The following is a 17,121-nucleotide window of genomic DNA, read 5'->3' as shown; positions in this document are numbered from 1 at the left end:
TGTCCTGTGCTGCACAGGAGCAAAAAGCACAGAAACCCTGTGACTCCTTCTCCTCCCTGAGAGAGCAGCTCTCGCACATCCACTCCGATTTCTAGCCTGGCTTCATTCTCCTTGGAAGTCTGAAAACAATTCTCTTGTGCAGCAAAGAAAAGGGACCAATCTAGAGACAGAGATAAATCATCCCACCTTTGCTAGGCAACAAGGCTACCTTTCTATCCTGATGGAGTTTCTGCTCCGGGTCAGGTAGAGGAAATAGTGATTGTGGTGCCTGCAATCTCCATATAGCTGCAAACAGGCAGTTTTCATTGAAGCCTGTTCTCAGCTCCACTGGGAAAAGTCTGATGTATGATAGAGAGGAAAGACGTCAGCAGAAGGGGCTGGGCCTTGCTAGTTAACTCACAGAAAGTGCAACCAAATGTTTGATCAGCTCTCTAGCAATATTTCTGAGGGCTAGCTTGCTAATTTGCTCAAGAAGTTGAATTTTTCTCTCTTAAGGCAAAGATAGTGACTGCCAAAAGGTGCTGGCTTGAGAAGCCCTGTTATGATAGCATTGCACAATAGCTCTCTAGTCAGAGTAAAGCCTGCGTGTGAGTCAGGCAAAACTTTCTCATTCTTCAGAGGCTGGGGAACAAACACATGCAAGAATTAAGCACTGTCCCTCCCCTCACCAGCTTCCCCTCAAAGGGCAGGATCTGAACCTTTTGGAGCTGCTTTCTGGAGCATCAATGCAGAGCGGCACTTCTGTTTAAAAAGACAGCAGAAAATCATATCAAACAAGACACACTGGCGCATATGCTGCTTCCTCTGGAGAGGATGAGAGAGCAAACAACATATGCTGGGTATTAGTCACACTGCTTACTACACCAGTGTCAGGCAGTGGGCTGGTGTGCACAGTAGAAGAACCTACATGAATAGAGCTGAAGGGCTTCATGTCCATCTCAGTTTTCTCTTGAGGTGATGGAGTGATTAACTTTCTCTGACTCATCTATTTTTGCCTTATTTCTCAGATTGCCCAACTTGGGGAAAAGGAGAATAAATGCCATCTTTCAATGTGTTTCTTGGACACGTAGAACCATTTTCCAGGTACTTCGCAAAGAGTACTTAGTGGCCAGAAGATGATTATAATGATTAAGATGATTGTAATTCTGGGTCACTATATATCTGGGCCAGGCTGGAACCAGTAAGCAAGAAGCAAAATATTCCTTATAAGGCTCTGGAAAAAATGCCCAGTTCTACTGGGAGTTTCTTTTTCTTTCTATTTTGGAATACAGTTGATGCCTGTGGATCAGGGAAAAAATGAACTATGTACACAGAAATGTTTAGAAGTTCAGGTTTTTTGATCTTTCTGCAGCTCAAGTTTTGCCATGGATTTTTCTTTGCTTTTTTTTTTGATGTTTCACGTCTTACTCATGACGATTCACTCAGTCTTTGTTCTGTTATAGATGACATGTTCACCTCCCTGGCACAAAGCTTCCCTCACATACCCGACTCTCACTTTAATTTGTTACAGATTCCTCTTTAACACTGCAGCATCCTTATGGATGCAGTCCACATTGTGTCATCTTGCCTTCTCCTCACCCAACCCAGTGTATCCTGCCCCTCACTTCCAACCCTCTCAACACCCCACCAAGAAGAGAATCACAATAGACTCCTTAAGAAGAGACAACCCCCCAATACACTGCTGAGGCCATGGAAACTGGCCTTTCAGCTCAGCCCACAGAAGGAAAACCTTGAGCTTTGTCTTCTGCCTATGCAAGAACATAAAAGTGGCCACACTGGGCTGGACTACTGGTGCATCTCTCCCTGTGCTCGTTAGTGGGAAGAACATCACATAGAGGAGATTGAGAAATCTGACTAAAAGCTCACTTTGCTTCTTGCTCTTCATGGCTCAGCAGCTTCCAAAGCCTTGAGCAGCATCTCTGTGCTTATCTCTGCTAATTGGAACTTTCTCTGCCAACAGGTAGACTGTTGCAACCGTTTGCTGACGTACCTAATAACTACTTCATTCAGCCCGTAGTTTAAAAGGTAACACCGTAATCATAGGGCCACAAGGTCTTTATATTGAATTTGAAGAATGTACCATATTGTTACGGACTTACACAACCACCCAAGAGAAGTAGAAGAGAGGAGAGTGTGAAAGAGGACAAGAAGGATGGACCTACTCTTTAGATGCATTTGGTTTCCTCCACATGATGGGTTCTTCCTCAAGGTGATAATGAAATCTAAGACACCTAGATCAGAGGCCCCTGAGATTCAGAAACCATATGAAAAGGAAGAAAGTGCTGTTAAGGGTAGAATACATTGACAGAGATTTGGAGTGGAGAAGGCATTCAGTCCATCTGTGAGATGAGATACAATCTTCATGTGTTTTCTACAAGCTGTTCTAAGAATTATATAAAGACTGCTTACAACAGACTGTGGAAGGAAGGCCACATCAAAATCTCTCTGCAGGACAATAATTTAATAGTATACCTTTTCAAGATGTTTTCTAGATGCTCATGTATGAAGATTCAGTTTTCATTGCCAGAAATTGTATATGTCGTGAAATACAAGATGTACAGAATCATCAACAGATATAATATTTTAATAATAATAGCCATTCAGCAGCCTTTTGCTGCTATTGCTAGGAAAACAAAACAGCTCTTGCTAAACATTGAATATTAGCAGTATGTGAGCTTCTACAAATGACAGGACAAAGATTGCAGAATTTTCTGTGTGCACTGAAGCATGTAACTGGTACAGATACATAATTTAACTGTAGCTTTGGCACATACCCTCACTGCATCTATCTACCATGGTTGCTTATTTTTAACACAGCCTGTTCTAAAAAATTGGACCATAAATGTATTTCAAAGTCAGCTTTACACTTGCTTGTTTTAACACCTAATAATAAAATTGCTTCTTTTTCTTTAAAGTAGAAGTAGGCTAAAATGAGTTCAGAATAACGACATTTCTCACTGGCCATTCACAATGATATTGTCCAGAATCACATAGCTGTTTTATCTGTCACATCTGCCATTGGAAAAAGACTTGCCAAGGCAGAAAGATGAAAGCCTGTTTTTGCAAGCTAAACTTTATGGGCAGGTTCAGGCCCAACAACAAGTTTTACAGTCACTCTATCCACATATTTTCTCCAGATTCTGATACAAGACATGTGTAAGAATGACAAAAGCATATATATGTTTTTTCAGCTCCTGATACTTCAGATATGAATATTCTGTGATGACAAAATATAAGGCATGGGACAACCTTTGGTGCTTATATATTCTTTGTTCCTGCTGTGAGCTTTTCCACTCATATTTTGGGCCTTTCTGTCCATTGGCTGTATATGTAAGAGGCTTTGTCTGAATGAAATGTTGGTAGGACAGATCACATGAAGAATTACAAGAGCTTTTGTATTGCTTGGCTGTAGTTCACGCTTTACCAGAAAAAAGCCCTTTAATGCAATTGCCACCACTTGAATAAGCAGGTCAGGGATTTGCAACTTTTATTATGGCATTAGAAGACACAAATTAAAGTTCTCGAATCCCTCACTATCACAAGGAAAAGCTGACATAGATCTGAATGAAAGATGTTCGCAGGCTACTGTCACTGACTCAGCACACTCCATCAGGGGCTGGTATGTGTCAGAGATAGTCTGATTCTCACTGAGGCATATCACCAGGCAGAAGTGTGGTTTAACAGATGGAAATAGGAAAGAGAGGGTTTTTTGCAGGGAAATCCTTGTAATAGTCAGATTTAGCCTGAAAGTGTAAGCTCATGTTTTCACTTGTATTGACTTGTTATGAGATTCTGAGATCCTGTGCCACAGAAACGGGACAGTTTGAACAGGGTGATGGTCTAAAATAGGTTGCTAGATCATAGCAAGGTGTTTACACCACCCAACTTTGGGCACTGAAATAGCCAGTTAATGACAGAAGACCACATTTAACAAGAAAATGAAGCACAGTGAAAACAAAAGTGAAGGTGTAAGGCTTGTGCTTATCTTGTGGCTGTATCTACCTCCTTCATGCTTTTGTATGCTGTTGCCTCAGGTTGTAAGTGCTTTAAGAAAGGGATTTTGTCTTCCTCCAGGTGGTAAAGTATTCCTTCACCAGATGGTGAAGTATTACAGACCACTGAAATAATCTTTTGCAGTGCTATTAAGACAAAGCAGTTGCCTCTACATATTTACATGCAAAAAAAAAAAAAAAGAAGGAAGATTTGTGAGAGGAATGTGGGCTTGGCACCTCCATCACTGTCACTGAAACAGACCTGTAGATATAAATTAAGTAAATTAAGTAATTAAGAGAAGAACAAACATTTTCTAAAAGGGAAATACACAATGATCAACCTCAAGAAAATTAGCTTCAAGCTGGTGTTAACAGATATAGAGCTCCTGAAACCTCCAGGATTACAGGACTACCTGCCAGCTGCATGTGTAGCCTTTTGCCAGTTTGCTACCCTCAGGATGATGATTAGGATTTAGCACGCAAAACGGTACAGCTAGTTGCATGCATGCAGTGTAGGGCTCGTGTTAAATGATTCTGTACTAGGACACTACACTGTCCTGAGACCAAGATCTGTGGGATTCAGGAGATCTATGGAAAAAAATCTGGCTATTTACCTATTTCAGGAGGCTGACACGTACCTCCTATCACCAGCAACCACTGTAAACCTGGCTGTGGTACAACTCTTGCATCCCTTGCGACAACATGGGATAAATACTCCTAGAGGGTGAGCGGCTCAACACTAGGAAGCAGGGAGAAGGAGACAAAAAGCCAAAGTCGTCAGGAAGGGTAGTGTGATCCACAGGAGGGCAAGAGGAAAAACACCGTGCAGGAATAGGAGGGGTCTGCGACTTATGCACTGGGCATCGGTGCGACTACTGTAGAACGGTGCTGCACTCGGCTCTGCTGAGCAGAGCACCAACTCGCTGGGCAAAGTAGAGGGAGTTCAGGAAAGAGCCACATGAATGAATCAAGGGCTGGAAGGCAGTGGATCGGAGTGTGACTCAAGGAGGTCCAGTCTGTTTTTTGGTGAAAAGGGTAAGGGGTGACTCAGTCAAAATCCTTAAGTACCCAGCTGGGGAATAAATCTTTGATAATAGAGGTCCTCTTCGGTTGAGTAAGCAAGCTGGTACCAGGAGCTAATGACCAGAAGCTGATACCAGATAAACTGAGAGTAGAAACATGTTTCAGATTTCCAGCAATGGTTATAATTTCAGTGGGAGCCATTTCCAAGGGATTGTGGAGGGTTCTCCATCATGGGTAGTTTTGAAATCAAGACTAATGTTGCGCAGCTTGTTTTTATGGGATCTATTTTCATTCAGTTACAAGTTAAACTGACGCTTAACCACCAATGTGGTATCCTCTATTGTTTTATGTTTACATAGGGCCCATTAAGGATGATAAAAGAGTATTAACGTATGAGGCAGTTTCTAAAAAAATTACACTTCCCCTGAGAGCACCAAAGGGCCATCGCAGAGAGAAAGGCAGCTGTGCTTTAGAAAGTCACGTCACACCACAAAGCCCAGCAGAAAAACACTGCCTGTGCTTCACCAAGTAAACTGCTTTAGTGTGAGATCTTAGCACCTCAGTAATGGAGATTCAGAAAGAAAATGTGAGCTCCAACTCAGGACAGACCTGGGTGTGAGAAAGAAAAAAGATCACTGCAAATGCAACTGAAAGGAAAGTGTTGTTCAGTGAAGTGGCAACCACAAGCCGAAGAATGTTCCCAATTAGCAGGTGAAGTTAAGCAAGAGAGCAAATGTTTTTTTAAATGGGGGAGGGTATCTTGCTGAGAGCAGATGAACAACGCAGATGCTCTGCTTTTCCTTCGAACTCTGCTAACTTGCTATTGAAAGCCCAGGAAAGCAGGGCCTGACTATCTCCATTTCATCTGAGTAATGGCTCTTGCTGGCTGGAGAAGCAGAACTTATTTTTGCACAGATTGTTCCACTGCAAGTGTATGTTTATTTCTTTTCTACAAGAATTTTTTTTATAATCACAAGAGATTTGAAAAGCCTCAAAACCTTCAGAAGTGTCAGACACTAAATTATACATTGTGTATTTGCAATAATATGCTGCCTCCTAGAGGTGACAATGTTTTTCTTAGAATTTCTTTTAAGAGTTAACATGCTAGTTTCAATTTTTTACAACGCCGATGCTTTAAAGGATACTTTGCAGAGAAAAGCATTGGGATCTCATACTTTTAGCTAAGTTTATATCTCTAGTTATTTAGAGCACGGTGTGGTATTACGCATTCTGAAAAAAATTACCTACAACAGGTCTTTAGGAGGTAGCATTGTGGGAGAAAGCCCAAGGAAGCAAGCAGTCCTTCTGGATTTGCAGCAGGGCTTAGAGGTTGTGTCTTCCACCTTGCTGCGTTCCTCATCACACTGCCCTTGAGACCACAGATACAACTGTCACTGCAGAAGAAACTTTCAGAGAAAGGAAGGGAAGACTTTTTTAAAAAGGCTGTCATGTTTTTCACTGCAGTGCAGGAAGCAAACTAGCAACATAATGGCTGAGGCAGCATCTGCTTTTGTGTGAGATAATTCTGTTTTGGGAGCAGATTGCCTTTCCCTTAAATGTTACAATTTTCTTGCCCCTCCGGTCTGAAAAAGGATGTCACCAAACTGAAAAAAGTTCATAGATGGGTCAGAAAGGATGATCAAAGGTGTGGATCGGCTTCAGCGTAAGGAGTGAGTGAGCAAGCTACAACTCCCCAGCCTGGAAAAGAGGTACAGCAAGGGGATAAGAAAGGTCTCTGAAATCCTGAGTGTACTGGCCGACTGGGATCAACTTCCCAGTTCCAGTGTAAGAACTACAGGGAAGATTCAAGCAGGATTCAAGTCCAAAAGAAACAAAGGGGAAGTATCATATATGTTTGCCCTGTCCTTATGTGCTTTTCTAGGCAGCCACTTTTGGCCTCTGTCAGAGAGAGGACACAGGGTCAGAGAGAAGACACAGGGTCAGAGAGGCTTGTGGTCTAATCCTGGGTGGCTGTTCTAGCAGACACCACATGTTGTACAAATTTTGTTTCCTACATCCTTTAGGTAAGACCCCGAGAATCAGCTTCTTTTTTGGAAATGTTATTTAGGGTCACTGACTCATGTAAAATAGCAGTTTGGCAGCAGCTGTTGGCCTCTTATTCTTTTTCTTTACATGTTTCCTTTGAGTCTTGGTCAGAGTTGTATTCCCTCCAGTCATGTATTCCCTCCCTCTGTCAAAGAGGCACAGGTAGGAAATCACAGTGAACAGACTGTGAGCTGACCTGCTCCGTCTAGTTGCTCAATGTGTTTATTGGGGTCTTTTGCTAGGTACCCCCATCAGCAGAAGCTGCAAGTACCTCAGCAGTGGTAATTCTTAGTGCCAAATGGCGAATCACTTCTTTTTGCAGTGATTTTTGTGCTGTGCTATCAAGAACAGCACAGGAACAGTTTTCCCTAAGACAACATTGCTTGATCCTGTTCCTTGACACAGAGACAGAGAAAAGAGCAGAGGAAATCATTACAGATAAGAGAGACTCACTGTTTCTAGTTCTGGAGTTGAGAAAATACTTTTCTGTTCATGTTCACCTCTAGCAACTGCTTGTGACCCACAAGGTTCCGTCTGGGTTTGGAACATTTTCTATAACACTGGTATTATACACATTTCAGCCAGCACTTGGATAAAAAGAGTTGGTGCATACGGCCGTGTACTCAGACATTCCCATCAAGAGACAAAGAGACCTTACAAACACCCTCTACAAAAACAGTCTTTTCCGAAAACAGCCTCCAGCTATCAGGATAGATGCCTTCCACTGAGTTTATTGACAATGAATTAAGTGCAAAGAGTGGCATGGGTCCATGTTTATGATATCCTTACTTCTCCACTGCTGTGACCTGCCTGACCTCCATGCCTTCCTTTGAAATAGTTGAGATTGGAATAGGTTTTGCTGTCTGCAGAAATATATGCTATTTTTAGCTTTTCAGATTGAGATCATAGTGAGATCTGACCTCGTCCCAGTCAGCTTTGACAGGCAATTGCTACTCAGAATAAATGTTGTCCAGTGTGAAACAGAGCAATAGGTCCTTCATAGTTCACACTCCAGCCAGCACAGTTACTGACAGCTTTGCAGTCAGGCCAAATCTAAATGATCTTGAGATAGCTACCACCTTCAGGATTTAGGCACTTCTGTCGTGGAAAGCACAGGGGTGTTGCCTGTGATTGCCCCAGAGGGCTGTACTTCCTTTGTACACAATTTTCAATCTCCAAAGTAGTCATGATAGAACCTCTCTCTAATGTAAGACTGAAAAAGTAACATCCAAATCTGAAAGGAGGTTTCCCATGTGTGCTCCTTCCAGTGTCCCTAACGGAATTGTTTCCTTCACTTTCACAACTGTCCAAATTACACTTCAGAGAGGACTGTCCTCTCCCCAGGGGGCTCCTGACTTGAAGCTCTGTGTCCTCAGCTGTTCCCTTGCCCCTCTCAAAACTGCCGAGTAAACTGTCTTCCAGATGCAAAACTGCAAAATGGGTCAGAGGCTCTTCCCTGGGTAAAGTAGGAAATCTAACACAGTTATGGTGAAATGTAAAACCCTTACGACGAATTCCCTTACTTGTCTCAATTGTTTCCACAGTCTCTACTCCACTGCTGTGCTTACACTGGTCAGCTCGCTCTGTCCTTTTTTCCTGGACACATTCATGACTTTTGAAACTCCCTCTACTTTCATATATTTTTCCCTCCTCTTTCTCCTCTTACTTCTTCTATCTGTTGATTTTGTAGGTCTTTTTCTCTTGCCCTCACCATATGAGAATCCATTATCTATTGAGTGAATAGATAACTCTTCTTCCTCTATACCTTATCTTCACCTGACCTTTTCCTGATCCATTCCCACTGTCATATTTCATAAATGGTTTACAGACCCCATACCAACATCTCACTGATATGTCTTCTTACAATGTGAAATCTCAGGTTCACACTGATGTCTTCTCCCAAGAGACTTCATATAAGTCTAACAGAGTCATATTAAAAATCATGATATTTCCATCCAAGTTGCTGTCACCATCCAACATCTTCTGTCACACTTGTAGTTACATATCAAAAGCCCTTATCACTTAAGCCCGTACATCTTTGATGTCCCCAGAATGACACATACGTATCATATCAGCAGCAGTTTGCATCTTCTTGGACAGTACCAGGCTCTTCTTGCTGTCCATACAGCCTAACTCCCCTGAAGTACCAGTTCCAGTGAAGAAGTTTTGTGGCATTATCAGACAAAATTTAAGATTAAATCACTCCAAAGCTATAATTTTGTAGAGAAAACCTTTTTGTTCCAACAAAGTTTAAATTTTGCATTTCACCTAAATTGTGGCAAAATACATGAATCTTGTGTCAAAATATCTGTGAAAAGTTGAGGCACATTTGGTACCAGACAGTAGAAGGGAAAGGTCAGCTCCTGTCTCTAGAACAGGAACAGTTGTGTAATCTTCAAAGTTGCATGGCAAGGTGTTTAGGAGACACAGCTGCCTACAACATCCCAGTTTGGCTAGCTCTGCACAGATCAGGACACAGAACAGTGGGGCACAGAAACCATACTATGATTAGATTCAGAGGCTACTTCTTTATTTTAAACAACAATGCAGACGGTCTAAACATCCTGAAAATCTTAGTAGGGTTGTTCCAGCCACAGTGGAGTACACAGTGTCTTCTGGACCCTGGGAGGAAGCTCCCAAACCCCCTTCTTTTCATGTCACAGGCAGAGAAAAGACAAGGCAAAAAGACACCAGTCTCTGCAAAGTGTGGTGCCACATGCACACCCTATAATTCTGTACTCTGCAGCAATGCCCAAGTAGTCTACTAGATGAGAAGGAGCTCACATGGACTCTCTTCACGCAAAGCTGCAAAATTTGTAGCTTGACCTTCTAAACCAGATCTCTGGCATGTCACGAGAAAGGAGGAAAACCTTTTGCCTCTGTTGCCACAGAACAGGATCACTTCCAAACATGGCAATGACCTTTGTCTCTGGGAAAATCATAAATTCAGCTACTAGAGTGATCATAAGGCTAAATGAGGTTACAGCTACAAGGCAGCAAATATTGCCAGCCCCTTCTCATGCTGCATCATCAGCACGTGACAGCCTGTCACCACTGCCTCTGTCCAGTGGCACCGTTGATGGGTAGGACAAGGAGCCGAGCCCAGGCCTCAGTTGGGAGCAGGCCTCCTTCCCGATGCCCTGCAACATAAGGAAAGGTGAGGGGCAAGAAAGGCAACTGAGAAGCAGCTAGTCCCCAGCTGAAGGTAAAGAGATGGCAGTGTCCCATTTTCTTCCCAGCTTTTCCATCACTCCCCTCCAGACCTGGCCAGGTGAGCACGTTTAGACATGAGTGGAGGGCTGAAAACCCAGACAGTTATTCAGTATAAGGATCAGCCTGGTGTTCCCCCCACCTCCCCAGTTTTACTTAACAGAGGCACACACCACCAACATATGGGGTCCAAATGTACTCAGACCTTCACTCCCAGCTGTGGTTCCTGCCACCAGGAGGATGAGATGCAAGTCCTTGGCAGCTTCAATGACATAGGGCAGGAGAAGCCCTGGAAAGAGGCGAGGGAGCCCCTTGACCACCAGCAGGAACCTGGGCTGGGAAAGGAAAGTTGCCTGGGGGCATGACCCGTTCTGATGTGATCAGAGGGGAAATGCACTCAAAGCGTGGCAGTGCCTGTCTATTACTCTGGAGGAACACCACTGCTTCCCTTTTCCTAGGCTTGGTCTGTTACCCCTGGCAAGTGGCTGATAGCAAAGATGTATGTGTAAGCAGCAGAGTATGAGGAATTTAAGTGAAAATACACCTTAATGAAAGGCTACTCTAAATCACCCTAGGGTAGCAGTCAAGCCATCTCCTACAGTAACCATATAGTGGAGTGTGGAAAAGATCTTTGTCTCACAACAGCTCATAATTTGGGCGAACTGCCTTCACCGACAACGAAGAGCATCCCCATCAGTTTCAGTCTCTGAGTGCTTTAATCAAGTACATCCATCAGCAGAAATGCATGAGATCCTTCTTCTGTGAGGACCAGTAAGGTCATCAAGACTGCTGCCCAGTTAGTTGCAAAAATTGACAAAGTTTTCCTGGTTAATTGGATAAAAAGGTTGACTTGTTAATTTGATACATATATATATATTTTAAATTTATTTGTATTTTACATTTTTTTTAGTTATGTCATCACATAAACCAGCACCTTAGTGCTTGTTTCTTTGTCAGATCTCAAGATACCAGAATTGGAATGGTCCGAGGGTAGAGCCATAATTCATCTAATGGCTGGCCACAGAGGCTGCCTCTATGGTCCTCATAAATTCTTGGAGACACAAACTCTGCATTCTCTTCTCCTTTTTATGATGGTCCAAAATGAGTAACACTTGTGAGAGAAGTGTTAGAAGAGAAGAATGTTCTCTTCTCTAGAAGAGAAGCCTCTCTCTCTTCTAGATCAGAAAAGATTATCAGAATAAAGTGATAAATACTCCACCCTTCTCTCCTTTGCAGAAACCAACCACTTTGAATATTCCACATCATCCACTTCTTCAATTTCCTACAAAAAAATTTATTTATTTAAAGGAGAAATAAAAATATCCTCACAGATCCTGTTTATGTCACTCCTTATGTCATGATATATATGTAAAGCATGGGAGCAGATCTGTAAGTAGAAGTTTTCCCAGAGTGCCTTGACCTTGATTTGTTGCTGAACTCACACTGTATCTTTTGCAGATCCACAACAGAACCATCCCTGTAAGAAACCGGAGCTGCAGTTCAAATCTTCCAGCACAAATAAATGGTTTTCCTGCATACAAGCTTGTGCACTGAGAGACAAAGCTGAGTCCACTGATGAGAATTGAAAACTACAGCAAAGACAATTCTGAAGACGAAAGACTAGACTTGAAAGCCTTCAGATTAAAGTTTGGCCATGCACGCTTCTATCAGCTAATTACATAAATCTAAAATAAATGAAATATGAAAACATAGCTTTTCTCTCCAGCAGAAGCTCTCAAGGCAGCCTCTCTAATTTATTTCAACTGCAAGTTCTCTAAGGAGAGGGATGTGTTCATCAAGCAACAGAGAGCGCACTGGTAAGTGTTTAAAAAATGGCAATGTCTCTTTAATATGTTCAATAACTAGTGGCAGAGTCACTGCAAATGAGTGGAAAAGAGAGTCCCCGTTGGAAGCTTTTCTTTAATGTAATCACAGCTGTAAGCCAAGGTTAATGTAACCACAAGTCCCCTGGGAAGCATCAAGGCAAGATCAGTCACAGTTTGGGTAGCAGCCATCCTCTGTGCGCTGTTAAATCCTCTCTTCCCCAAGGGAATGGTGAAGGCACCGGACTGGCAGCCACCTTCTCTGGGATCCTTCCAACCCCTGTGGTGGAAAATTCTGCAATTCCTGGAGCAAATCAGTAGTGGGAGAGGGGTGCACGCGCCTGTGTACACATTCAGGTCCTCCTGCTGTGAAATACAGAAAAAAATCTTGTTTCCTTTCCAGATGGGAGTGCTGGAAGGGTAAATCTGTAATGATTTGTGGAACATGTGTACACGCTGATGGCAGCAGCCTTAGCACAGCACAAGAAAGAGGCAATCTTCTGCTCCTTGAGGAACGGGCAGCCCTCAGAAACTAAAAGAGGATGAAGGGGGGTTTTCCTCTGACAGATGACATGGTTAAATCTTCAGTTGTAGTTGTAGATTTTAAAATGTGAATTATTTCCTTGTAAAAGCTAAACCGCAGCAATGAGAGGCAATGGGGGTGGTTAGACCAGGCCAAGGCTGCACTGTGCAAACCACCCCAGGGACTCTCTGCCAGCATGGGGCTGGGAAGCCTTCGGCCTCCCACCCTCTTCCCCTACCCGCTGCAGCTCTGCCAGCACTCCTTCAGCCTTCCTTGCAGCAAACCTGCTAGTCCAGTCACTTGCCCTGCTGTCCCCAGCTCTGTCCGACCCAACGTGGTGGCAGGCCCTGCTGGTCCAGTCCAGCTCCCTGGCCCTCAGGCCAGACCGTGGCCCCCAGCCCGGCTGTCTGAGACCCACCGAAACCGGGTTTCGCTAATGTGCTCACAACAGGCAATGGGCAAAACAAACTTGCTGGCTGTCCTGCCGTGCCCAGGAACCCACGCTGCATCGGTTATGGTGGTCAAAGCTGTCAAAGATCGATGGTTTCTTCTTTGGAGACAAATGTTCTCTCTGGCAAAAGACTCTGGGAGCGACAAGCAGATTCTTTGTTATTTAATAGTTTAAAGTTTATTATCAGGCAATCTTTCCAGTGTCAATATTCAGTCACTACTGTCTGCCTGGATAGCAGCTCTCTTAAGACAGGGGCTGCAAGGGCTGTTCTTTAACTTTTCCTAAAGTACTTTTCTGTGGATCCAGATAAAGTCAGAAGTAGCAGGGGAAGGTGTCCAAACTCACCTGCCCAGGAGGCATCTATCCTCCCAGAAGAGGAAGCAAAGCTGTACACTAACGGGTGTAATTCACAGCAAGGCTCACGTTGGGCAGGGAACTGGCGTTCAGAAGAACGCAGTAAGACTGGAACAGTCTTCTTGAGACTCGCAGTGAAATATTCAAAAACCCTGCAGAGAGGACAGTTGGGAAGCCAGTAAATGAATACCAAGCAAAGTTACTGAGATAGGCAGTACAGCCAGCCGTTCTGATGAGGTACAAAGGGGAAAAAAAGTCAGTGAAGTGCAGGTAGCTGATGGTGGTGATAGAGTACAGGAGCATATTTGTTCCAGGGTGAGAGACAGGGGCTAGGATTACCAATGGACTATATCAGGCAGATCTGCGTACCGTAAAGGCAGAGATGTGGTGCTTTTCACTTACGGCTCGCAGTCAGCTCCCATGCGCTCCTCTGAGAAGCAGAGGTGGGACGATGTTTAGTTAAATCGCCAGACAAGTGTTCACAAAGGTAACTTTCATGGCACAGTTAATGTGACCAAAAGCTACCTGTTGGTAAGAGGAGACCTTTTCTCACAGGAGATGAAACCAAGCAGGGGAGCTGGCTGGCATTGCACAATCTGTCACAAGGAGACGCCGGCAGGAGACCTCCCCAGTGCTATACGTGTGCAGCCGGGGCAGCACTGTGTGATGGCATGTCTCCCTTCAGAGGGCAGAGAGACCAAAGATAACCCCAGGCTCCACTCCAACAGCTCCCGCCTTACCCCATCACATGGATTCCTTTGCAATCAGCCTAACATTGTTCTGCAGGCTGGAAACATCATGTAAAACCTTTGATCCATCCATTCTTCACCTAAGGGCAGCAGACAAATCAGATGGCTTCTCCTGATAAAAGAAAGGAATTTCTTGTTTTTTTCAAAACAATCAGAAGTTCATTACTAGAGTTGTCCAAATTAAAGTTCCAGTTTCATCACTTCCATTCCCCTCCCTCAGCCCAAATAATCATTGGATCATGCGTCATTACAAATGCTAGTTTAATTGCTAAATTTTGTTTTGCTAAATTGGGCCTTGAAATCTGATTTTGAAATGAAAATCAATGTTGTTTCAACAATTATTTTAGAAGTTACAATGTTTTGACTTTTCAAATCTCTTTCTTTGCTATGGTTTGGGGTGGGTTTGTTTTGCTAACTGCCTATTTTTCTTATGTAAAAAACAATCCATCACAAAAAAAAATCTTTTTCGTCATTGTCCTTTTTCTGATGACAGACTGAAGATCAAAGTTTCTAGGTTTGTCTCTCTGAATAGAAAAGTGACTAATCAATAGCAAGCCAATGTTCATCATTTAGGTTTGAGTTCTATTACAGAAACACTGCTAGGGCTAGGACTACAGCTGGAGCTAGTCATTAACATCATGGAGGATGTGTAAGTGGTCTGCTAAGGAATCTGCAGACCACGCAGATTCATTGCTGCAGATGGCGTTAGCAAGGACATGGGAATCCCTCAGGAGCCCCTCAGAAACTGGAAGCACAACAGAAAGTGGAATAGGAATCATGTTGAGCAACTCCAGACCTCCTCTGGGAGGTAGGATCCAAAGAAGAATTGTGGAGAGGGACATGAAGGACAAGTATATCTATTGATTTAACAACTATGCTCTCGGGTGTGGGAAAACAGCTTCTAACTGCACTTTGCCTTATCTAGAGTTGTCTTTTATGACACATGTCAATCTTCTATACAGGGACTTGAAGTCTAAGTTGGTTACCTGTGAAACCCTCAGATGCTGCCAGCGCTTCAATAATAGTCTCAACCAGCAAAGTGCAGTACTGGCTGACATGAACTGAAATTATCCACTCCTAATCACTGCATTACCAAAAAGGGCAATTTGAAAGAATTAAAATGTGATTGTAGAACCAAGAAGAGTTGAATTGTAAGAAAGACTAAAGGGCTGAAAGTCCTTTAAGCCAGCAAAGAAAAAGCTTGTGTGAGGACTGATTTATATCTGAAAAGTATCTCATAATAAAGACACCACAGAGAAGGAAGTGAATTCTGTGTGTTAGAGTGTTACGACACCTGGAATTAGTGAGAAGGAAACTAAAAAGCACTGAGTTGGAAGCAGTGCATCAGAACAAACTTCCTGGCCAGAGGACTGGGGTTCAGAATGAATGAGCCCAGAGCTGAGCTGAAAGCAGAATTCCTCTTCCAAATAAAAGTGAGCCAAAATACCAAAATGCCCCACAAAGCAGACATTCCAGAGAAATTATATTGAGCAGTTCTGTCTAAAATAATGTATTCCTGGTTCAAACTTGCCATAAATCCCAGACTGTAAATGTAATTGTGTGATGTTTATTTATGTGATGCCAATCCACAGCAATTTCAGTTATGCATTGTGGACTATACCATTGCTTCAATGGTTGGTTCTGGTAACACCAGATTATTTCAAACCTTTAAGATTTGTTAATATCTTACCATGAATGGGGTAGGTAGCTACCACATAACTTCTATAAGCTGTTCAACATAAATGTGACTATTTTCTTATTTCCTGGAGTTATTTTTTCCTGCATTTTACTACACAGAAATTAGTAGCTAGTAGCTATAGGGGTTAGTAGTTAGCATTAATAGGTACTATTTCTTTTTTGTAACTAAGTCTTGATGGTTTACATTATTTTTTGCAAGCTGCTTACAATGAAACACTCCAAAGAGAATAATAATTGTATAACACATATGACTAAATGACACACGATCGAGCAAAATCTGAAAGATGTCTACAGAAGTGTTGTAGCTTTTATACATCTGCTGTTTTGATTTTGGCTATGTATACTTTACAGTTAACTCCCATATGCAACAGAAGAGAAAATACATTTTTTTCATTGGTATGCCTGTAAAGTAGTTTCTTGGTTGTGCATACAGGTCTCTGCAAATCAGCATATGTCCTCAGGCATATCTCCAAGTTTTGTAGTGGTCTTTCAGGAGCAGTGCTCGTTTTGCTGACAGGCTTCTTGTAGACTATGACACTATCCAAGTAATTCTTGACATTTTGTTGTTGCTTTTGGACACCTGTCAATCATTGTTTATGTGCAAAATCTGTGTGGTCCCTACTGTCCAGCAGAAACTGGGATATACACTCAGGAGAACTCGAGTCTGACAAAATTTCCCACATCCTTTTCTTCTATACATGCATAGCCAGCTTCTCTTTGCCAAGTCCTAGTTTGGTTCCTAAAGGTTCAAGACAATTTCTGTGGCACTTTTTCTGCTAGAACTTTACTACAGCTTTACTGCATCTGGTAAAACCATGTCCTATTTTTGCAATATCTCAAAAAATTAGGTAATTTTTTGATTAGTGAAAACAGGACTGCTGATAATTCCTCCCCCATGAATACCACACTTAGGAAAACAATCAACTATTGAATCTAAATATCAGGCACAAACCAAAGCTGATAGGATCTTCAGGATGGGCAGCAGGCATGATTGTCAGCACTCCCCCTCGCTCTGTTGTGCGTACTTTTCCAGCTGTAGCATTTACAGCCACATTCTTGACCGTAACAGCAATCTCCCCCGCCATCACTAGTGTTAGCATGTGGAAAAGCTGGCATGCAGCAATCTGTCCGATGAACTGCATAATATGTCAGCGTATTAGCATGTCCAGCATAAAATGTGCTGCATCCTTTTTGCCATCCCAGTTCCTGGACTCTTTCCTGAGCACAAGCAGTTAATCAGTCACTCAGGAGG

This window comes from Phaethon aethereus (genome assembly GCF_964289735.1).
Source record: "Phaethon aethereus genome assembly, chromosome: 5".
NCBI lineage: Eukaryota > Metazoa > Chordata > Aves > Phaethontiformes > Phaethontidae > Phaethon > Phaethon aethereus.
Note: the sequence above shows the minus strand (reverse complement) of the source record.